Source organism: Lutra lutra, chromosome 8 (genome assembly GCF_902655055.1).
Source record: "Lutra lutra chromosome 8, mLutLut1.2, whole genome shotgun sequence".
NCBI classification, from domain to species: Eukaryota; Metazoa; Chordata; class Mammalia; order Carnivora; family Mustelidae; genus Lutra; species Lutra lutra.
Window position 1 is genome coordinate 96,600,211 of NC_062285.1, and position 23,973 is coordinate 96,624,183.

The following is a 23,973-nucleotide window of genomic DNA, read 5'->3' on the forward strand; positions in this document are numbered from 1 at the left end:
TGGAGAACCCAGACTAATACAATACTCAGCAATGAATGTCAGGGATTGACATTTTCACAGTTCAATAGTGAGAAGGCCCCAGACTTGTGAATTCCAGCATCCTGGAACTGAGTCCTGATTCTGACTCATGTGTTTTCCACAGAGCCACGTAAGCCATCTGAATCTCAGTCCTCCAGTTGTAAAATAGAAAAAGGAAATGGGGCTTGGTGTAGCTGCACGGAAGACCACATTGGGGAAAATGGCAGGAGAGGAGAAGCCTGAGAAGCCTCAGCAAGCTGGAGCAACCAAAGTAATGGAGGGGAAAGTTCCAGTCACAACACTGAGAAGCGATCCACTGAAGAAGAAGCTGCAGAACTCCCAAAAAAGCCTACAAAGGTCTACAAGTTTGGATTTGCCGTAGGCAGTCACATGGTAAAGAAAGCCTTGGCCATACCCATCAAACTCGGATCAAATAAGCCTAAAGAAATTGTTCCAATTCTTGCCCCAAAAACCCTGTCAGTAGAAGCAGCTTTTAATGAAGATGAAGATAGTGAACCAGAGGAAACGCCTCCAGAAGCAAAGATGAAGATGAAGGGATTGGAAGGGATACACAAACTTCAGCAGAACCAAACTCCTTCAGGAAAGGAAAGCATGGTTTTTCTGAAAGCCAGAAGGTATGGGAGCACAATATAAAATCTCATCTTGGAAATGTCCATGACCAAGACAATTAAATGATATGTTTTGAAAATGAGGTGTGGGGTGAGTGTAAAGTTAAAAGAAACAGTTTCCTTTTTTAAAGAATGGTAGAAAACTATATTTGGAGCCACCTTTTTTTTTTTTCCTTTAAGATTGAGTGGTTGGGGTACCTGGGTGGCTCAGTTGGTGAAGCATCTGATTTTGGCTCTGGTCATGATCCCAGGGTCCTGAGATCAAGCCATGCATCAGGCTCTGCATTCAGTGGGGTGTCTGCTTACCCCTTTGTCCCTCTCTTTCCTTCTGCCCCTCCCTGCTCTTTGCCCCTCCCCCTGCTCATGCGCACACAAGTGTTCTCTCTCTCTCAAATAAATAAATAAATAAATAAATAAAATCTTTTAAAAAAAAGATTGAGTGGTGCACTAATAAATGAGAGCTTGAAATTAAAAAAAAAGAAAGAAAGAAAAAGGAGATGGGACTAGACATACATTCCTTGCTCCTTGCCAGGTTGGTATCAGCCTCCAAAGAGATAAAGGATATAAAGGTATTTTGCACTTAAAAATTACTAAGATGTTGTAGGCTTTTCTGAGTGACTTTTAAAATATCACGGGAAATAACAACATAAATGCTGTTGGCAGCAAATACAAATCAGATTTGTGGGTCTAAAAAATACTCTGGTAGCTTGCTTTTTCCATTTATCTTCCTTCAGGAGGAGCACCTTGAAGCCATTTAAGGTCTTAAATGGCAGAAAGAAAGGAAGAAAGAAAGAAAGACAGACAAGGAAAGAAAGAAAGAAAGAAAAAGAAAGAAAGAAAGAAAAAGAAAGAAAGAAAGAAAGAAAGAAAGAAAGAAAGAAAGAAAGAAAGAAAGAAAGAAAAGAGAGGGAGGAATTTAGAGCCTTTTGTGTATAGTAGAATTCTCTTGTCTTGGGGAGGAATATCCACAAATGCTTGGGATAGTTGCCTAAGTGCAGAGATAAGCTTTTAGAAAGGGCTGATGGTAAGTTTTCTGCTAGGGTTTTCCTTGTTATTTTAAAGAGATAAGACATTTTTGTAGCGACTGTTTTCATTCTAGTTTATGACATTCTAAGGCATCTCTAAAATCTCTAAACCAATTACTTTTTACTTACTTGATGGTTAAAAAAGAAGTAGAGCTCACAGAGTATTTTTAGCAAACAGGTAAGATCACAGGGTCTCAAGGTCAAACAAATCATTTGATTCCAAGAACCCTGAGAATTACAGCTTGATATTGACTGAATAGCCGGGGCAATAGAGTGCATGCAGAACAGAAACAGCAGGCAGCAGAAATCACCAGAGTGGAGTCAGAGTTTGGGGAAGGACTGGACTAAGGTCCACGACCTCTGTGGCCAATAGAAGTAAAGAGTAGGTGAAGGTTTCCTAACTGTAGATAATCCAGACTTGGCTGGAGAGCGCAGTTCTCAGAAACTACCAAGTGAATTTCCAGGAATCAAGTGGCAATAAAGAATGCCATCACCAGAGAAACGGGTGGTGGATAAGGAACATGTAGGGCAGTGATTCTCAATTCTGGCTATACAGTGAGCCACTGGGGAAGATTTTTTCTTAATCATAGTATCAGTCTATCACCCCTTTAGACTCTTATTTATTTATTTTTTAAAGATTTTATTTATTTATTCGACAGACAGAGATCACAAGTAGGCAGAGAGGCAAGCAGAGAGAGAGAGAGAGGAGGAAGCAGGCTCCCTGCCAAGCAGGGAGCCCAATGTGGGACTCGATCCCAGGACCCCGAGATCACGACCTGAGCTGAAGGCAGAGGCTTAACCCACTGAGCCACCCAGGCACCCCTAGACTCTAATTTAATTGAGAGTCCAAGCACTCCCCATTTGTGTATGTGTGTATGTGTGTGTGTGTGCATGGTTCTGTTTTTTTTTTTTTCAGCATAACAGTATTCATTATTTTTGCACCACACCCAGTGCTCCATGCAATCCGTGCCCTCTACAATACCCACCACCTGGTGCCCCCAACCTCCCACCCCCCACCCCTTCAAAATTCTCAGATCGTTTTTCAGAGTCCATAGTCTCTCATGGTTCACCTCCCCTTCCAATTTCCCTCAACTCCCTTCTCCTCTCCATCTCCCCTTGTCCTCCATGCTATTTGTTATGCTCCACAAATAAGTGAAACCATATGATAATTGACTCTCTCTGCTTGACTTATTTCACTCAGCATAATCTCTTCCAGTCTCGTCCATGTTGCTACAAAACTTGGGTATTCATCCTTTCTTTTTTTTTTTTTTTTTTTTACAGCTTTATAAACATATATTTTTATCCCCAGGGGTACAGGTCTGCGAATTGCCAGGTTTACACACTTCACAGCACTCACCATAGCACATACCCTCCCCAATATCCATAACCCCACTCCCCCTCTCCCAACCCCCTCCCCCCATCAACCCTCAGTTTGTTTTGTGAGATTAAGAGTCACTTATGGTTTGTCTCCCTCCCAATCCCATCTTGTTTCATTTACTCTTCTCCTACCCCCTCAACCCCCCATGTTGCATCTCCTCTCCCTCATATCAGGGAGATCATATGATAGTTGTCTTTCTCCGATTGACTTATTTCGCTAAGCATGATACCCTCTAGTTCCATCCACGTCGTCGCAAATGGCAAGATTTCATTTCTTTTGATGGCTGCATAGTATTCCATTGTGTATATATACCACATCTTCTTTATCCATTCATCTGTTGATGGACATCTAGGTTCTTTCCATAGTTTGGCTATTGTAGACATTGCTGCTATAAACATTCGGGTGCACGTGTCCCTTCGGATCACTACGTTTGTATCTTTAGGGTAAATACCCAGCAGTGCAATTGCTGGGTCATAGGGTAGTTCTATTTTCAACATTTTGAGGAACCTCCATGCTGTTTTCCAGAGTGGTTGCACGAGCTTGCATTCCCACCAACAGTGTAGGAGGGTTCCCCTTTCTCCGCATCCTCGCCAGCATCTGTCATTTCCTGACTTGTTAATTTTAGCCATTCTGACTGGTGTGCATGGTTCTGTTTTAAAGTTTCTCAGTTAACGTTACTATGTAGCCAGCATTGAGAACCACTGGTCAAGGTTAGTTGCAGTTCCTAAGAACCAACAGGCTTAATCATCATAGCTACAAGTGTTTAACTGCTATGAGGAGGGTCATCCCTTCTCTAGGACATTCCCTTTCCCAGACAGTTACTCTAATAAGTTAATATAAAGGTGCTGTTGACTCCACTCTGATCTACATTAAGCACCATCCTTGCACCTGGGCAAGCAGAACCCGGAAACGGGGCCCCACCCTTCCTCTTTCATTGCAGCACCTTCCTCAAAATTTTCTAGACCCTGTCCGGTGCATGGAACCCCAGGCTAGACCAGGATTTGTGTGGATCCTAGTCCCCATTTCTATAATTTGGGCAACTCTTCAATACCATATCAGAGAGGTTGGCCAGATGCCCAGAAGAGCTCTGGTATCTGTACCTTTAGAGTCACCTTAGAAGCCCATGGATGGCTCCTGTTCCAAGAGGACAAATAGTAACCATATGGCCTACTGGCCAGCAGACATCTTTTCCTCTTGCAATCATGTGAAATTGGGCCACTGAAATGGTGCTGACACACTGATACCAAGTGACTCAGATTGAGCCATACATCTAGGAGTGGTCCTGCCCAAGAGAATCTTAACTCATTCCCTTGAAATAAATCTATGTATCTTTCTGAGATCCCTTATAGTTTCTCATTTTCCCAGCCTCCCTCCAGCCAAATTCCTTCTGGTATCTCATTCTCTGTAGAGTCTGGATTTCTTGCCTCTAAATCCCAGTGTCCTCATGACTGAGGCACTAATACCAGCTGATGACTATCTTGAATGCCAACTGTATACAAAGACCTGCAGATAATGGTGAATTAAGTCTGATTGACTGAGTCCCTTAAGTCCTAGATATCCAGGATTCTGGATTCAGTATAAACAATTGTTTAATGGTATTTCCATACTTCCCTCTCTCCTCCCATCCCTTTTACCTCCTTCTTCCAAGCTGATGTCCCAAGTTCAGTCTTGAACACATGTGTCCGGTGCTGGTTCCTGTGTTCAGACTTGCAGGCTTAACTGTGAATCCACTTCCATTCTGGTTCTGGTCTCTAGACTGCATGGATTGTCCCTATCGAAGACCATAATTATGACAGATGCTGTAAAATTCTGGCTAGAACAAGAAAAAGCATCCAAATATGGACAGTTCTAGGTTTCCCATAGCAGGTAATAAAGGAAAAAATGAAATAACTATTGTTGTGGTTTTTTTTTTTTTTTTTTTTTCTGAAATTACTGGTATTTGTAGAAGTTATGGCCCAAGGTAGTGATGACAGCAGGAAACTTTTATTAGTCATTTACTCAAAAATAAGTTCTGATGCTGAAAAAAAGAGAAAACTTTAGTATTTACTGACTGCTTACCATATTCCAAGTACAACCCCATGAGTTGGGCATTTTATCATTATCCCTATTTTTCAGATGAGGAAACTAAGGCAAAGAGAGGCTAAATAACGTGTGTGTGGTCAAATGGACCATCAGTAGTAGAGCTGAAGTAGGAGACCCATCTTTCTAACACAGAATTCCTGCCTGTTAACTCCTGACGAGATTAACTTTAAAGATTTAGTTATTTATTTGAGAGAGAGAAAGAGAGTGGGAGGGGAGAGGCAGAGCAGAAGTCTTCAGCAGGCTCCTCACTGAGTGTGGAGCCCAGCACTGGAGCTCTGTCTCATGACCCTAAGATCATGACCCTGAGATCAGGCACTGAGGCCAAACCAAGCGTCAGACGCTTAACAGACTGTGCCAACCAGGCACCCCCCCTTATGAGTTTTACTGTAAAAAGGCAACTTTCCTAGCACTTATACAAAATAAACTGAATATTTGAAGGATGGTGCTTTCCTTTTCTACTTCAATACGCAAATCCATAGGGTCAGTGAGAATTCTCAATCAAGAGTCTAGTGATACATGCAGAAAAATTAAGAATGAATTGTGCATTTAACTAAGAAAATTTCTGATAAGTGTTAGTTTTTTATTATTATATAGAAATGTTTAAAATATATATTAATAATTTAATTTTATTTTAAATACTAAATTCATTTGTGTGTCAGATGTCTTATTGTTCTGGCAACTGATGCCTATTTAAGGCTCCCAACTACTACTCTGGTAGGCTTCCTTCCTTTTTTTTTTTTTTTTTTTAAGATTTTATTTATTTATTTGACAGACAGAGATCACAAATAGGCAGAGAGGAAGGCAGAGAGAGAGGGAGGGAAGCAGGCTCCCTGCTGAGCAGAGAGCCCGATGCGGGGCTCGATCCCAAGACCCTGGGATCATGACCTGAGCTAAAGGCAGAGGCTTTGACCCACTGAGCCACCCAGGCGCCCTGGTAGGCTTTCTTCTGACAAAGAAATTCAAGAATTCAAGAATGATATTGGGGTGCCCTGCATTGGGCTCTTTGCTCAGCAGGGAGCCGGCTTCCCCCTCTCTCTCTGCCTGCCTCTCTAGCTACCTGTGATCTCTCTCTCTGTGTCAAATAAATAAATGAAATCTTAAAAAAAATGATATTGAAGCATATTCCCATCTTTCTTCTTCCTTTACACCTACTCCCCCGTATTATCCTCCCACTTAAACTTGGAATTAATCAGAATGTATCTAAATTCCAAGATCAAGGAGCAATGGAAAAAGTGACTTATTTTTCCAAGTCTGAAAGCCTGACGTTTATCTTTCCATCCACGGTAGCACATCCGGTCTAAGACAGACTCCCTCCGTGATTTATTTACGTAATTGAAGGATTCTTGAGAATTCCCATTACTGAATAGTCAATTAGGAGTTTGTTATTTTTGTAATCTAAAAAATTCCATAGTGGAACATTTAAACAGACTGAAGGAGAAGAGTGTCACTAAAGAATACTCTGTGGTAGATTTTAAATGATATCATTCGTTTAGTAACATGAATCAGCACAAGAATCACTTCAGACATAGCACAAAGAACAAAAAATGAGCTATTTTCTTCATACAAGAACACAGTAGCAACAGGACCGTAATCTTCTTACGGCTGGTACCTAATGGTTGAACAAAGTATCTAAACATGTAGGTTGATTATTTCTGAATGAATGTGTAATGTTATAATATTATTTCACTATTATTACTATGTCTATTATTATGTTATTTTATTATTTTTGATGCAAATATAAATTTCTTATTTGATGTTTCAAGGAATCTGGTGGATTTTTTTGAAGTCATTCTTGATGGACATATCATTTGAGAAGGATGATTTTATACACTTCTGGGCTCTGGCCAATATTGATTAAGCCTGCTGATAACTATTGAACTATTACTTTGAGGTGGTCGCTAAGCAAGACTTTCCTTGTTCTACATGCATATGCACTCTGTGTCTCTTACTGCCCTCTATTGGCTGGAGCAAGATGTGCTGACTTGAATGGAATTGTTGGTTCACGGACCTCAAATCTGTTTCCAGTAAATACATGTGCAAGGCACTTAATACAGGTTACCCTCCAGAACAGTCTGGTCTTAAGAATCGACACTAAGATTAATTGGCACCTACCATAGAGTATGATGGTGTGTGAAAACCCCGAAAATATTTCTAGGGATAGACCCAGAACACCGGCAGATGCATCGTTTCTCACAAACTCATCTTGCAAATACGGTGTAGAAGCTAAACTCCGCACGAATCTGAGTTCAAAGTTTGTGCTTGTCCCACATCACCATGCTGCTTCTCTTTCATATAATTAATGTGAGGTCCTTCTACCACCTGGTTTCTTCTGTCTAGAACTCTTTCACATTTCTAGATTAAAGAAACAGCTTTGGTAACTACACATTTTTCATAGTGGGATGCCACTAAATATTTTCTAACACTAGTAAAACTACAAATAGGAGATTATAGAGAGGTAACAATCAGGAAAATAAAAGGAGGAATAGTTAAAAGTGGTTATCTAGTGGAGTGGGGCTGGGAATGGGGAAGAAGGGAGACAAGAGTCTTTTACTTTGATTTCAGATTCTCTTGTACTGTTTAATTTTTGTACATGTGTATGTATCAGTTTTATAATTATCTTTCTAAACTTTAATTCTTTCATAATTAGTGTAGTTCGGAGACACCGGAAGGATTTCTGTGCCTGGGGAATGGTATGGTGTTGTGGTAGGTATATTAGTTAGGGTAAGCTAGCTGCTATAATAAATTAATCCCCAAACGTATAATGACCTAAACACCATATAAGTTTATTCTCTCTCTCAGAACAAGACAGTTCCAGGTGGTTGATTTGGGGCTGGAGGAGGAGGAGGGAGAGATGGTGTGTTGTACACAGTCGTTCATGGACCCAGAAGGCAGAGGCTCTGCTACCTTGTACATATGGTTTCAAAGGTCCCCTGAGAATCAACATCAGGTGAACAGAAGGGGAAAAAATATGGAAAAGTATGAATGGGAGGATACTTTTGGGCCAGGCCTGGTAGTGGTACACATTACTTCTGCTCACATTCCATTGTTGGAACTCAGTCAGTTGGCCACACCTAACTGCAAGGGAGGCTGGGAAATATGGCCAGCAGAATGCCCAGGAAGAAGAGAATGTGGATTTTTGGTTAGCAATAGCAGCTCTGTCACAGAAGACAATCATACTTACTTCAAGAGTTCTTGCTTCTGGGGGACCCATAGTCATGTCTAAAGATACTTGAATTAAAGGTTTCCCCCAAAAAGAAGATGTAGAAGATGGTTTGGGCACATCTCCTTAGCCTACCTCTGATGTCCACTGAAATTGAGCAAACCCCATGCTCACTGCCAGTGTCCCACATTGACTGCCCTATAACTCTTAGCTCTTCTGCCTCTGGGGTTTTTCTGAAGCCACAGGAGTTCCTTTTTCCCTTGTGCAGAACAGCCCATAAGTACAGGGGAATTAACATCCTGGGGACAAACCTCAGTCAATGGTGGGCAGAGTAGGTGGGTTCTAAGAAACATAGTACATGGATTTTCAGAAAGTTTCCACTACAGTTGAGCCCCCGTCACTGGGTGGTAACCAAGCCAGTAATAAGCCATTTACTGACTTTTTCCTCCTGCCCTGCAACACCCTCTGCTTGCTCCTCATTCCTGCTTCCTTAAGTCACCGGGCAAATAAACTAACTGAACTCAAGTCCTGGTCCAAGGCTCTGCTTTGGGGAAGAATGCCCCAAATTAAGACCAAAGAGTTAAATGCTTCTCCTGGGCTTCTCAAGAAAGGGACTCTAGAAACTTAAGAACCCACCCTGAGGAAGGACTGGGGAAGGATTTGTTCTCTGTTTTAGAGTCCTAGGCTAGAACCTGCTAGAAGGTGTTGCTGGCGCAGCTTCGAAGTGTCCATGACAGATTCCTGGCTTCCAAACACTTGGTAACATTCTCTCAAAGTGGGAATTGCACACTTGACAGAATAAGGCTCCCTCTGGGACTGCAAGAGCCATAGTCTAGGTGATTTGTTTGCAAGAAACAGAAAGCCTCTCAAGGTGGCTCAAGGAAAGAGATTCATTATGAGAATTCGAGGGACTTCCAAGGAACTCAATGCAGGAAGTACAGTCAGGTCTATGGTAACCAGAAATCGCTGAGCAGCCTTTCTCCTTCTCTATCTTTCTGGGGACAGTGTGTTCTCTCAACTCTGCTGTATGTCCACTTCAGTCTCTGGAGTCTGGCTTCTGGGTAAGGCTTTTAGTTTCTGCTCCTCCATAGCATCATAATTTTTTTTTAAGATTTATTTATTTGAGAGAGAGGGAGAGAGAGAGTTCATGTGCATAAACACGGTGTGCCTGATTGGGGGTGGGGGCAGAGAGAGAAGGAGAGAGAGAGAAGTAGACTCCCTGCTGAGCGGAGTCTGACACAGGGCTCAGTCCCACAACCCTGAGATCATGACCTGAGCCGAAACCAAGAGTCAGATGCTCAGCCAACTGAGCCACCCAGGCACCCCCCATAGGGTCTTAATTCATGTGGCTTTGCATCAAAAATGCATCAGCCTTAGCTTAAATGCTGTATAACCATACTTAAATGCCTTCCTCTGCAGCTGGGGCTTGGTGTGTGGGAGCGTTGGAGAGATGGAAGTCAAACTAGAAAAAGAAGTTGGTCGTGGCAGGGAAATTAAGATGGATATAGTTTTGAGGTGGAAACTTTGGGACAGAATGACCTCAGAAGAAGGGATCAATTTTCTGCATTTAAGGCCAAAGCAAGTTAGAAAGGGAGCCAGAGAAGGTCTGAGTGTTAAGTGTCTAAGGTAGAAGGCAAAATTAAAGCAGAGCTGGATAGTGAAAGGAACCGAAGCAAGTTATAGCACAAGTGTTAGGAGAACTGTGGGGCCATGCCAAGAAATGTATATATCTATAGCTGCAAGTGATAGAATGCCCAAGTGTGGCTAAAACAATAAGAATAATTATGTCACATTAGAAACCCTGGGATGGGTTGTTCCAGAATTGAATAATAAAGAATTTGAAGGTGTCAGGACTCTGGGTTGGCTTCTCTGTCGTTCTCTGGGTATTATTCTAAGACTGCCTTAATACCAAAATATCACATGCTCCCAAATGCAAGGCAGAGTTTTTCTTTGAAAGTCTCCCTCTTATCAAGGAGTAACACCTTTCCCAGATGTCTACAGCATGTCTCTTCAGGTACCATTGCCTAGAATGGGGTCACATACTTAGTCTCTAATCAATTACTTGCAAAGGACAATTTCACAACAGCAGGGACTTGACCTGTTTTTTTCACTGTTGCATCTCAGAACTGAGAGTATGTTTGGTATATAGTAAGGATTCAATAAATATTTGCTGAATGAACGGATTACCATGACTGACTTGGATCAATCTGCAATTCATCTCCTGAGGCCGGGGCCATAGCACATCTTCCCTGAGCATATTCTATCCCATAACTATACCTCATTTGGTTTTGACCCTTGTTTTACATCATCCACAAGATGGATTGTCCAACTAAATAAAAGGGTAAAGCAATAAAACTTACAAAAGAAAACATAGGAAAATATGTTAATGACTACCATGATCTTTTGCTGTATCAACTTGACTAAGTTATAGTCCCCACTCATTCAGTCAGACACTAATCTAGATATTGGCATTTTATAGATGTAATTAAAGTTCAAAATCAGTTGACTTTAAGTAAGGGAAATATCCTAGATAATGTGGATGAGTCTGACTCAATCAGTGGATGGTTTTAACAGGACTCAAAAAGCATGATTATAAAAGAAAATAACATGATAAATTGCACTTCATTAAAAATGCCATTAAAAGAATAAAAAGACAAGTCACACACTGGGAAAAGTTATTCCCAACACATATTTCTGACAAAAGACTTACGTTCAGAATATGTAAATAACTCCTACAACTCAAAAGAAAAAAGGGGTGCCTGAGTGGCTCATTCAGTTAAGCACCCAACTCTTGATTTTGGTTCAGGTCATGATCTCAGGGATGGAGCCCTGCATTAGGGTCTGCATAGGACATGGAGCCTGCTTAAGAGTCTCTCTCTCCTTCTACCCACCCCCCCACAAAAAAGAAAGGGAAAAAAAAGAACAACCCAACCAAAAGTGGACATACAACTCGAACAGGCATTTCACAAAATAAGGCAACCAAACATCCAATATGCATATGAAAAAGTGCTTAGCAATACTACTCATTAGGAAAGTGTAAATTTAAAACCATAATGAAATACTACCAGACACCAACCAGAATAACTGGGGTAAGAGGACTTATAGTGCCAAATGATGGCAAATATTTGGAAGAATGGAGATTCTTTACATTGCTGATGGGAGTGAAAAATGTTATAACTACTTCATAAGCCAACTTGACAGTTTCTGCTAAAGCTAAACACTGCCAACCCTATGATAGCAACTCCAGTTCTAGGAATTTACTCAAGAGAAAGGAGTACTGATGTCCACAAAGAATGTGCATAAGAATGTCCATCACAGCTTTATCTGTATTAGCCAAGGTGGAAACAACTCAATGCCAATCAACAGAAGAATAGATAAGTAAGTTGTGGTTTATGCATGAAGTAAAATACTACATAGTGATTAAAAGAAGAGAACAGGGCACCTGGGTGGCTCAGTGGGTTAAGCCTCTGCCTTCAGCTCAGGTCATGATCTCAGGGTCCTAGGATCGAGTCCCGCATTGGGCTCTCTGCTTGGCAGGGAGACTGCTTCCTCCTCTCTCTCTCTGCCTGCCTCTCTGCCGACTTGTGATCTCTGTCTGTCAAATAAATAAATAAAATCTTAAAAAAAAAAAAAAAGAGAAGAGAACAGACTACTGGTACATGCAACAACATGAAGTATCTTACAAATATTAAACTGAGTGAAAGAAGCCAAATTTAATGAGAATACATACTTGTATGTTTCTACTTCAAGTTTAAGAACAGTCAAAACTAGTAAATAATGATAGAACTGAGAATACTAATCACCTCCCCCATTGTTTTACAGTACAAATGTGGAAGAAATAAGAAGGCATCTTTTGAGATCCTGGGAATTTTCTACATCTCGATCTGTGTGATGACACAAGTGCATGTGTGTACAACAATTCATTGAGCTATGCACTTAGTATTGGTGTTTTTGTGTATATGTATTGTCCCTCCACAAAAATTATTTTAAGAAAGAAAGGAAGGAAGGAAGGAAGGAAGGAAGGAAGGAAGGAAAGGAAAGGAAAGGAAAGGAAAGGAAAGGAAAGGAAAGGAAAGGAAAGGAAAGGAAAGGAAAGAAAAGAAAAGAAAAGAAAAGAAAAAAACCCATGGGAGTTCTATTCCCAAGGAATCTTTGGGTAAGCAATGGGTATACCCACTTTAGGCAGTCTGAGAACAGAGGTTCCTACTCTTCCTACAATATCTCAAGTGCATTCCCCCCACTTAGCCTCCAAAGAAAGAGGGTTTCAGGAGCATTCTCCTAGGACATCTATCTAGAAAGCTGGTGGAGTTAGAGTTCTGGGAGCTCAAAATTCTAGTTACTATTCCTCTGATTGTTACTTGGCTTGGTGCAGTGGTGTATAAAAGGAAAGCAAAAGGATCAGATGGGATTTCTTCAAATTTAAACCAGTGCCTAAAATTCAATTTCATGAACATTGTAGGAGGCCTGGGTTTTTACTGTCAGAACCAGTAAAGAAGATAGATCTGGAGACATCATTATTTATGGTCAGCACAAATATACAAATATCTCAGTTGATAACTGGGAGGCCTCCCTTTCTTCCTGCTAGTTTCATGCAAGACTACATTGAAATTTCTAGTTTCTAAGGTTGGTACCCAGGAACATCTCCTCATGTATTCCATTTGGCTAGAAGGCTTAATTTAAATAAAGCAGCAGGTAAAGACTTTCTGCTATCAAAATTATGCAAAGCTTGTTCTAAATTACTTCCTTCAAAATATAGAGCCATCTGTTTGTTAAACATTCCACTTAAACTTTATGCCTATTTCTTCCTTAAAATATGTCAGACTGAGGATTTCTGGATTGATACTTTATACAAGATTCAATAGAGTTGCAAGCACAAATACTCTACTATTACTTAATGGAAAAAATTATTGAAAATAATAGGTGAAAGGGATTAAAAGTACGCTCCTTGTGATGAGCACAGAGTAATGTATAGACTTGTTGAATCATTATATTGTACATCTAAAACTAAGATGTCACCATATGTTAATTATACTTGAACAAAAATATATGTAATGGGTTATTAGTGACCTCCCATTCTTGAATTTAAATGAGTACGACTTTAAAACTTAAATAAATGAATTACAGAATTGATTTTTCCTGTTTGCCCTTAACTTACCTCTTTTCTGCCTTTACTCCTTTATTCTAGGCAAAGCTTCCTGAACACAGTATTAATTCCTAGTTATTGATTTTTTTTAAGATTTTATTTATTTATTTATTTATCAGACTGAGAGAGAGAGAGAGAGAGAGAGCACAAGCAGGCAGAGGCAGAGAGAGAAACAGGCTCCCTGCTGAGCAAGGAGCTCAATGTGGGACTCGATCCCAGGACCCTAGAACTATGACCTGAGCCGAAGGCAGCGGCTTAACCTACTGAACCACCCAGGCATCCCCTAGTTATTGATTCTTAACAAAAGCTGCATTTTAACATTTTAGCAAGAGTCAGTATCTGTCTTCAGATAGATCTATCTCCTGGAAAACCAGATAACTATACCGAAGGGCCTAAAGCAGGACTACATTTTTCCTCCTTCCCATACTTTCCTTTTAACTGTTCTTTGTATGATAAAAAACCATTCAGTGATCTGGCTGCATTCCCTTCCTGCTGGAGACATGAATTAGGAATGGCTTTCATGTTTAAAAATGAGCTTGCCACGGGAGCATTATGTAGCTTTTTCTATGGCTGTGATGAGTGATTGGAAAAGCTTCCTTGAAAATCTTCCATGCTAAGTCACTTCGCCTACATTTTATGATTAAAAAAAAAAAAAAAAAAAAAAAAACCTTGAAAGACTTTGATTTATTCACTTACTGAAGACTCAGAATGGGGTCCTTAAGAAAAATTCTGTCTTGGTTATAGGTACTCCCTTGGTGGACCTTTGAAATGAGGAGGGTGTGGCAGATCGTATTTGACAAAAATGGCTACAACAATACTTCTGGTGCCACATGCTCTTCCAAACCCTGCCACTTCCCCATCAATGTCTCTTGGAGTCTATTTCCTCTGCTCTTGAAACCGGGCAGATTTTCATGCATGCCTCAATGAATAGAATGTTGTAGAAATGACAGGGCATGACTGACCTCCAACACTAGGTCAAAAAAAGATAATATGCCTTCCATCTGGTTCTCTCTCTCCATCTTTCTCTTTCTCTCCCTCTTCTGAGTCCCTGTGTAAGAAGTCCAGCTATCCTGTACCCATGCTCTGGAGAAAATATGTGCAGAGTTGAGCATAAAGACTTGCCCATGGAGCCTCACTATTCCAGCCCCCGCTGATCAAGTCTTCTTAACCTGGTATCAAATGGGTGAGTGAGCAGGTCTTCAGATGATTCCAGCCCCAGGCACTGTCTATAACTATATGAGGAAAGCTGAGCAAGAACTGCCTAGTTGAGCCCAGTCAGCCCCTATAACCATTGAAGATAATAACAATTGCCATTGCTGTCTTAAGCCACTAAGTTGAAAGATAGTTAGGCGGCAATAGATAACTGGAACGGAGGGTAGCTAATCGACCATCCTGAAGGTTTGGGTTAGATACCTCCATTTTCATAAAAGCTTGTAAAAAATCTCATCTAATGATGATAGTATATATTGCTATTTCAAATGAATGACATAGAACAAGGAACTTTCAGGCCTTGAGAGAAGACACAAAGTCCAATGATCTGCTCCCAACCCTTGTGAAAGGTCTGGTTCAGAGAGGGGATCTCAGTGGGGAAGTGTCTGAAGGACTTGAATCCTCTGGGTTTCCTAGATGTGTTATACTTTTGATTTAGCTAAAATTTTAGAAAGTTTCAGTCTGACACCATATTTCCTTGATCTCCTATAAAATTACTTCTGTAAGTTGCACTATAGGACAAGCCTCAGGTCTTCATGCTATAAGACACAAGTTTTATTTATTTATTTATTTTTAAAGATTTTATTTATTTATTTGACAGACAGAGATCACACGTAGGCAGAGAAGCAGGCAGAGAGAGAGGAAGGGAAGCAGGCTCCCTGCTCAGCAGAGAGCCCCATGTGGGACTCGATCCCAGGACCCTGGGATCATGACCCAAGCCGAAGGCAGAGGCTTTAACCCACTGAGCCACCCAGGCGCCCCAAGACACAACTTTTAAAAAGCCCTATAGGATTTGCTGTAAGAATGTCATTGAGGACACGGTTTACTACATCACTCACTGTCCCAGATATAAATCTCCATACCAGAAACTTATTTTAGAGCTAAGTTCCAAGAAAAGCTTGAAAAACTAGAATGTTTTGCCTTTGTTGTCAAGAGAATCATTTTTGGCCTTCATTTTTTTTTTCAGCAGAAAACTCAGCTCTGACCCTGTGGCTCGGATAATTACATGGAGCCCTACTGCTTGCATACTCATTCTTCTCCACTGACTTGTCTTTTCCTAATGCATGTTTGTAATGACCCTGGCTTTATTTATTATTTATATTTTCTATTTGATCAATTGTATTCTTATAAGCTTTTGCAAATCCCTTGTGGAACAAGACATAACAGAAATAAAGTGAGAAGTAAATGAATATATAAGTAAATTATCCTTCTGGGACATCACCAAATTATAAACCTTCCACTGGCTTAATGATTCATCCATTTACTTCACAAATATGGATTAAGCATCGGCTAGGAGCCAGGCATTGTATTAGGTAGGGTCAGAGCTGAAAAGATCTTTAATTTTTTAGAAGATTTATTTATTTATTTAAGAGAGAGAGAGAGAGAGAATGGCAGGGAGAGGGAAGATCAGAGGGAGAGGGTCAGAGTCCCAAGCTGACTGTGCTGAGCATGGAGCCCAACTTGGGCTCAATCCTAAGACCCTGAGATCATGACCTGACCCAAAACCAAGTGTCAGTCACTTAACCAAACCCTGCCACCCAGGGGCCCCTGAAAAGACTTTTTAAAAAACCACAGTCCTTGCCCTCAGGAAATATAATGCTTAAGGGGTTTGGAAATGTGGGGCAATCAGCAATGTATCAGCAATCAGCAATTTCAAATACTGACCTCTTTGAGGTTCTGTTAGTCATCATAAAGCCAGAGCTCCTAAGCTTTTTGGTAAATAAGTCCAGGGGCTGGGAGGAGGAAGGGAGGGCTTTGGGAAGGTAGATAATCAACGAATACTCACCTTTAGATTCCTGGCCAGGAACTTGAAGACACCACCATCTCAAAAACTTCCTGTTTTGGAGAAATGGTTGGCAACATTTGCCCCTCAGATCCCGATCGCCACTTGTACACTAACCGATTGAATTCTCCCCTGTGAGACCAACGCTTGTAACTCTAGTTTGTGACTTGGCTTCTGGTTTCCCTTCTTAACTGAGTTTCTGATGCCTACTCAGGTCATCTATCTTTGTATCAGCTGGGTAAACTTTTACACCTGTCTTCCAGGACACACCAAGGTCCTCCAACTCTGCAAGTTCTTGGCTTCTCCGGCCAAGGATGGCAATAAATCTGATCTGCCTTGTCAACCTTAAGCCTTCATTTTTGACTCATTATTTCTGACAGCGCTACGTGAATGCCTTCATTTTGGTCTTTGCCCTTTCTTGCCAGCAGGGGGCTCTGTACTCTTGTGTCCAGGAGTCTTCCTACCAGTCGGGGTACTTTGTGGTCTTTTCCTAAAAGAGCCACCCCTTCTTATTCCAACAGTGGCTAATGCGGTTACTAATCCTATTATCCTAGAACCTAGATTCCAAAGAAGATGCTTGATTTGCAAATGCAAATACTTATAAGTATTTTATAATTAAATAATGAATCCCTTCTGGCCTCACGAAACTCCCAGTTGTGGGTATTTAACAATGAAAATAAGCCTGTTTTTCTACAGCCCTTCTCTATGGAGTTTGAACAAACTGTAGTACTCTGAGCTAAATTTAAATAGGTTAAAATATGCTCTTTTTGAAATATTCATATGCTGCCTTCCATTTATCTAATAAGAGATATGTGACCTCAACTAATTTCCCAGGCAAATTGCTTGTCAAAAAGGGTGAGTGTGGGGCACCTGTGTTGCTCAGTTGGTTAAGCATCTGCCTTCGGCTCAGGGGTCCTGGGATCGAGCCCCGCATTGGGCTCCCTGCTCAGTGGAGAGTCTGCTACCCTATTTGTACTCTCTCTCTCTCTCTCTCACTCACTCTCTGCCCAATTAATTAGTTAATTAATTGAAAAAACGTGTGAGTGCTCTTCCTGGCAGAGTCTTCATGGCTGCCATTTTTTTCTCAGTTGAATGGAAAATGGAAATAAGATTCTCCCTTCCACATAGAAAAAAATCATTTAGGGGTGACTTTAGTAATTGTCCACATCATCAGCCACTGAGCACTCTTTGCTTAATGATTATTTAAAGAGTCAGCTGCAGAATGAAACCACATTTAGGTGATGATGGCCCTATGACTTCAACACAAAACCTGAAGGCTGAAGCCATCCCTCATCAGTATGGTACATTTCATCCTGCTTAGGCCTCCGTTAACACCATCTACCCTCCTTCCCTCTAAAATTTTGTCAAAGAAATATCTGCCTGTAAGAATCATTTACCCCAGTTTGGCTACTGTTTTGAAGGATGAGGTTTGAAAAAGGCATTATTTTACATCCTCCTGTCCACCTGGTTGTGCATAGTAAGTCTAAGAGCAAGACCTTCATGTTGTGCTTCTGCAGAGAATAACTAGGTCTATCTCATAAACAAAGAGTATCTTATCCGCAACTCGCCGCATTTCTCTACCCAGAACACATTCTTTCACAGCAGCTGCTTCCACATTTGCTATTTACCCATACCTTTAAGCACCACCATTACCACCACCTGCTCCCCCCACTGCCCCCCCCACTCCGTGGCCAACTGGCCAGTACCTATAGAAGCCATTGACAGAAGCTTGCAGGAAATCTACCTATCTGCCAAAAAGCAACATTTTACTGCAGTGAACGCCAAAGAAATTTATTAAGGGGAGAACAGCATCTAGCTACTTTTCTTATGCAAATATATCATCTGCTCAGCTAAAACTGAGATGACCAGCACTGGGGTTCCTCCAGGTCTGGAAAAACATTGACCACATAGCCTACTCTTATCAGTCAGAATGTATTCTATTGCAAGTCATGGAAAATTATTTAAATGATTAAAAATGATCTAAACAACAAAGGCAAATTAGCTCATAACTCATGTAACTCAGAGGTCCAGAATGAGGCTGGCTTGAAGAGGCTTGAAGCTGCAGTGCAACTCATGTCACGAAGGACTGGGTTTCTCCATTGTCTCCACACAGTGTTCGCCTCATTCTTGGTCTCTATACCAGGGCCTTGGGGTAGTTCTAGAATCCTCTCATGATAATGAAATGACTGCAGAAGTTCTAGCACATTCCATCACACCGCACCATCCAGCCAGATACAAATAGTTCCTGAAGAATGAGAGACTTTCCTAAAAGTCCCAGCAAACATTCTTTGGGTCTCATCAGCTGTGACTAAAATACGTGACCAAACACTCGGCTCAGGTCATGATCTCAGGGTCCTGGGATCGAGTTCGGCATTGGGCTCTCTGCTCAGCGGGGAGCCTGCTTCTTCCTCTCTCTCTCTGCCTGCCTCTCTGCCTACTTGTGATCTCGCTCTGTCAAATAAATAAATAAAATCTTAAAAAAAAAAAAACAAAAACAAAAAACTGTTTCCCTTTTTAAAAAAATGACTAAAATATGTGACCAACCCTGAACAAATAATGTATCTAAAAAATGAGATAGTTGCTGAGTAAAGAAAACAAGATGAGGACTGGATTTGGGGGGTAATGGAAACAATGTCTATAAAAACTTCCTACACATGTGCATTTACCCTGTCTTGCATAACTCCCCACACTACTCGACACCAGTGAGAGAAAACTTTGTTCATCTTAAACTGATGTAATTTTTCTGTTTTCAACTCAGGTGACCACTCTCCCCAAGTTAGCTCATCCACTGCCAAGGCCTTAAATATCTTCCACATGAGAGTTGACTCTCAAAGCGTACCTTCAAGCCAGGAAGTTTCTCCTGAAAGTTAAAGAGATATATGTTCTACTCAACCAACTATCTACATTTGTTTTGTTCAAAAACATTTCAAACTCTCATTTTTTAAAAAAGAATCCTATCTCAGGGTGCCTGGGTGGCTCAGTGGGTTAAGCCGCTGCCTTCGGCTCAGGTCATGATCCCAGGTCCTGGGTTCAAGCCCCACATGGGGCTTTCTGCTCAGCAGGGAGCCTGCTTCCTCCTCTCTCTCTGCCTGCCTCTCTGCCTACTTGTGACTTCTCTCTGTCAAATAAATAAATAAAATCTTTTAAAAAAAATCCTATCTCTCAGAGATACATGCTGAAATAGTTATAGAAGAAATGATACGACATTTGGGATTTGCTTCGAAGTCCTCCAGTGGAGACAGGAAGCAGCTCAGGTTGAGCTGAAATAAAATGAAATGGTAGTTGTTGAAGCCAAAGGTGAGTATGCATGAAATTATTATACTATTCTTTCTGCTTTTGTGTATGTTTGACATTTTTCATAAGAAACTTCCTAAAGGTACTTCAAACTCAGCCTGTTTGTGAAAGTTGAGGTATAGATTCAGCCACACAAATAGAGACCAAAAATAATACTGGCTCTACAGAAGAAAAGGATCTATTTCTCCTTCATGTAAAAGTCTGATATATCACTCCACAGTGTCTGAGACCCAAGTTCCTCCCATGCTATTGCTCCACTATCCATCGTATGGAGTTCTTTTGGGCTCCATGGACCCAGGTGGCTCAATGTCATCACATTTTGAGCAGCAAAAAGGAAGAGAGGAAGAGAGTATGCCACTCCTTTAAGAGCTCACCCCAGATGGGGCACCTGGGTGGCTCAGTCAGTTAAGCCTCCGATTCTTGAATTTGACTCAGGTCATGATCTCAGAGTTGTGAGATGGAGCCCCACCTCAGGCCCAGTCAGGCTCCGTGCTCAGCAGGGAGTCTACTTCTCTCCCTCTCCCTCTGCCCCTCCCCAGGCACCCGTGCGCTCGCTCTCTCTCTCTCTCTCTGTCATAAATAATTAAATAAATCTTAAAAAAAAAAAAGTGCAGCCCAGAAGTCACGAACATTACTCCCACTCAGGTCCCATTGCCCATGACTTAATCATATGAAAAATTGAGCTGAAATCAAGCTGGGAAATTTATTGTCTTTCTGGAGAGACATGTGCCAGGCTAAAGACTTCTAATACCAAGAAAGAAGAGAGAAAGATATTGAGGGGAAACTAACAGTCTCTGGCACATTTCCCCACTGAGTCTCCCGAACTTCCTCTCTGGGGAGACAAACCACCAAAGTTCCATCCAGTTTCTGCATCCAGCTCTGGGTAATTCTCAGTCCTCTTTATCATGGTCCCATCATGGTCCGGTCGCCTATAAACTAAACTATAAACTAAAAGACAAGAGGGCTGCCCTCCAATCTTCCTGTTATAAATTGTAGAGCAGGAATGGGGTAGCCAATATGCACATACACTTTAAATCTACTTGAAAAAAGGAAGAATGGGAAGAAAACAGCAGCCTCTAGTTCATAGCAATCATCAAATCCCACAGAGCAGTAACTGCAAAGAATTCCTACCCTACTAGTAGAGTTAAGTTCTGAGGTTATCCCTAGGAACATCTGGCAGTTGGTATTCTTGTTGCCTGGGGGTGGGCGGTGGGGGGGGGGGGTCAGTGGAGACCTCTCTCCCTTCCCTTCCTCTCCATGACCCCAGTTTTTGCCTTATGGGAGGTTCTTCTTGTCCATTTGTCTCCAGTGCCACCCCTGAAATAGGATTGGCAGAATGTGCTCTACTTAGGTCTGCTTAGTTTTCAAAAGGGACTTCTGCGTACAGGAATGGGGGCTTTTGTGCAGTAATCAAACAGCCTGGGGGCGCCTCAGTGGCTCAGTGGGTTAAAGCCTCTGCCTTCAGCTCAGGTCATGATCCCAGGATCCTGGGATCAAGCCCTTCATTGGGCTCTCTGCTCAGCTGGGAGCCTGCTTCCTCCTCTCTCTCTCTGCCTGCCTCTCTGCCGACTTGTGATCTCTGTCTGTCAAATAAATAAATAAAATCTTTAAAAAAATAAGACACAAACAGCCTGTGGTTTCCTCTAGACATTTGTTTAAGTCTACAGACTGATCTTTTATGGAAAAGACATGGAAATAGACTCTTTCCTAAAGCCAGGCAGGCCCATTTCAGACTTCTGACTTCCAGTACTCTAAGATAATACATTGGGGTTGTTTTAAGTCACTAGGTTTGTGGTCATTGGTTAGAGCAGCCATTGGAACTAATACATAAGCCTTCTATTTATTAACATAGGGAAGCTGTGATACTACTGAACCGAGGGGCAAGGAAGGTATGTTGGTTGGTGGTGCCTTGGCTCCAGACAATCTGAGCACACATTCTCGGGCCATATGGAGGTACATGCAATAAAGCCTGCGTTAAGAGCTTCCAACCAGGTATATAGACAGGCCCAGACTGCAGGCTCTTCATCAGATCTTTTTTCTCCCCTCTTCTGTCCCTGGCTTTTCAATTCCTGGCACAATTCTCTGACTTCTAATATCTGCCTCTGACCTTCACCCTCAGTCTGAAGATCCGCAATTCTCTTCTGCAGCTCACCCAGCTTGGCAATGCATATACCTCTGTGTTTGACACACTCCCTTGATTCCTGAGACATTTACAATTTCAGGAAACAGACCTCTCCCACCAGCCCGCTGGTGCTTATGACTTAGGGAAGCAGGGATTCGGGGAAGAACAATGTTGTGATTGGGGTATCATGTTATGAAAGACTTTGCATCAAATAAATCACAAATTTGACCCATTAAATATAAAAAAATATAATCAACTAGAAAAGCCTGTAGCACCTAGAAATTGTAATAAGCTGCTCAAGTATTATAAAAGAGAAATAAATATCCTATCTGCATAGATTTCCTAAGAAGACCAACTACACTATGAAGAATATAATCAGAACATTCAATTCAACATTATTAAATCATACATTTGACTTACCCGGGGCAAATATGCTAATTATATACATTTTAATAACTAATTAGACATTCAATTAATGCCTTGCTGATGACTTCCTTGTATTTATAATAACTTTGATGGAAATCTAGGGGATCCGAATGTCATTAAAAATTATTCTGGAGAGGTGTGGAATGGGCGGCCGTGGCCTTTGGGCTGGGATGAACTGCACTCTCCGTGGAGGCCAGGGAGCTGAGCCAGAGCTGTGGCCAGCACAGTGGGAGCAGCTGGACTGATCACGGCTGCCACTGGATTTGCAAGCCATTATATTTTGCAAGCCATGAAACATAAGGAGCCTCAAGTAAAACAAGTTTTTAAAAGTCTACCAAAATCTGTCTTCAGTGGTGGCTATCATAAAGGTGGGTTTGAACCCTAAGTGATGAAACAGAAGCAGCATTAATAGTAGGCATAAATCCTACTGCCAATAAAGGGGAAATAAGAGATGCTCATCAATGAATTATGCTTTTAAATCACCCACACAAGGTTGGATCTCCTTATTTTGCAGCCAAAATCAATGAAGCTCAAGATTTACTAGACAGTCAAGCTAAAAAATGAAGTAATCATGTGGTGAATTTTAAGTTCTTATTAGTTTATGTATACAAGTGCCAGCTTTTATAACAAAATGTCTCAAAGATACATGCTTTAAAAAATTATTCTGAAATATGATTATTGTTACAGCATCTATAAGCGAAACAACTTAATACCATGAATAATTTAAATATTCAACAAGAGAACAATAACTAAGATGGTTATGCACAGCCATAAAATATCATTTGATCATTCAAATTTATCTTTAGAAAAATATCTTAGTAATATGAGAAATTGCTCATTTTATAGTAAATGAATAAAGCAAGATGGGAAATGATATACAGTATCATTTCAACTTTGTAAAAATATGCATTGAGAAATAGGGTAATGTCACACAAAGGTAATATATACCCATAAAAGTGATATAAAAGGATATTTATTGATATAAAAAGACAACATTATATCCTTGGGTGAAAAGGGGGCACACATCATGACACCATTTTTTAAAACATATGTATATTTCTACTTGCGCATCAGAATATCTGGAAAGATATACATGAAATGTAATAGGATTATCTCTCGTTATAATGCTAATTTTTACTTTCCCCTTTTTACTTTTCAGCATTGTCTACATTTTTCCATAATTATCATATATCAGTTTCCTATGGCATATAAAAAAATACACAGTTACTTCCAGTCAGGGAAAGAAGCAAAGGAAAATACTCAAAAGAAAATACCCAATATGTTATTAGTAGTTGCCTCTACACAGTGATTCTTCCTTTTACTTTTTTCTTTTTTATGCATTCCAACATGAAAGAAGATACATCACTAGGTACAGATTTCTAGTTATAAGGTAAGTAAGGACTGAAGATGTAATGTCCACGATGACTAGAGTTAACACTGCCTCGTGGTGTATTTGAATACTGTTAACAGAGTAGATCCTAAGAGCTTTTTTGTTTTGTTTTGTTTTGTTTTAAGATTTTATTTATTTATTTGACAGACAGAGATCACACGTAGGCAGAGAAGCAGGCAGAGAGAGAGGAAGGGAAGCAGGCTCCCTGCTCAGCAGAGAGCCCCATGTGGGACTCGATCGTGGGACTCGATCCCAGGACCCGGGGATCGTGACCCAAGCCGAAGGCAGAGGCTTTAACCCACTGAGCCACCCAG

General features: G+C 41.0%; 1 pseudogene; it reads left to right on the forward strand.

Annotated features, from left to right (window-relative positions):
* Window positions 1–408: 408 nt before the first annotated feature.
* On the forward strand, window positions 409–22,833 carry LOC125106975 (mitochondrial import inner membrane translocase subunit TIM14-like; annotated as a pseudogene).
* Window positions 22,834–23,973: the final 1,140 nt, after the last annotated feature.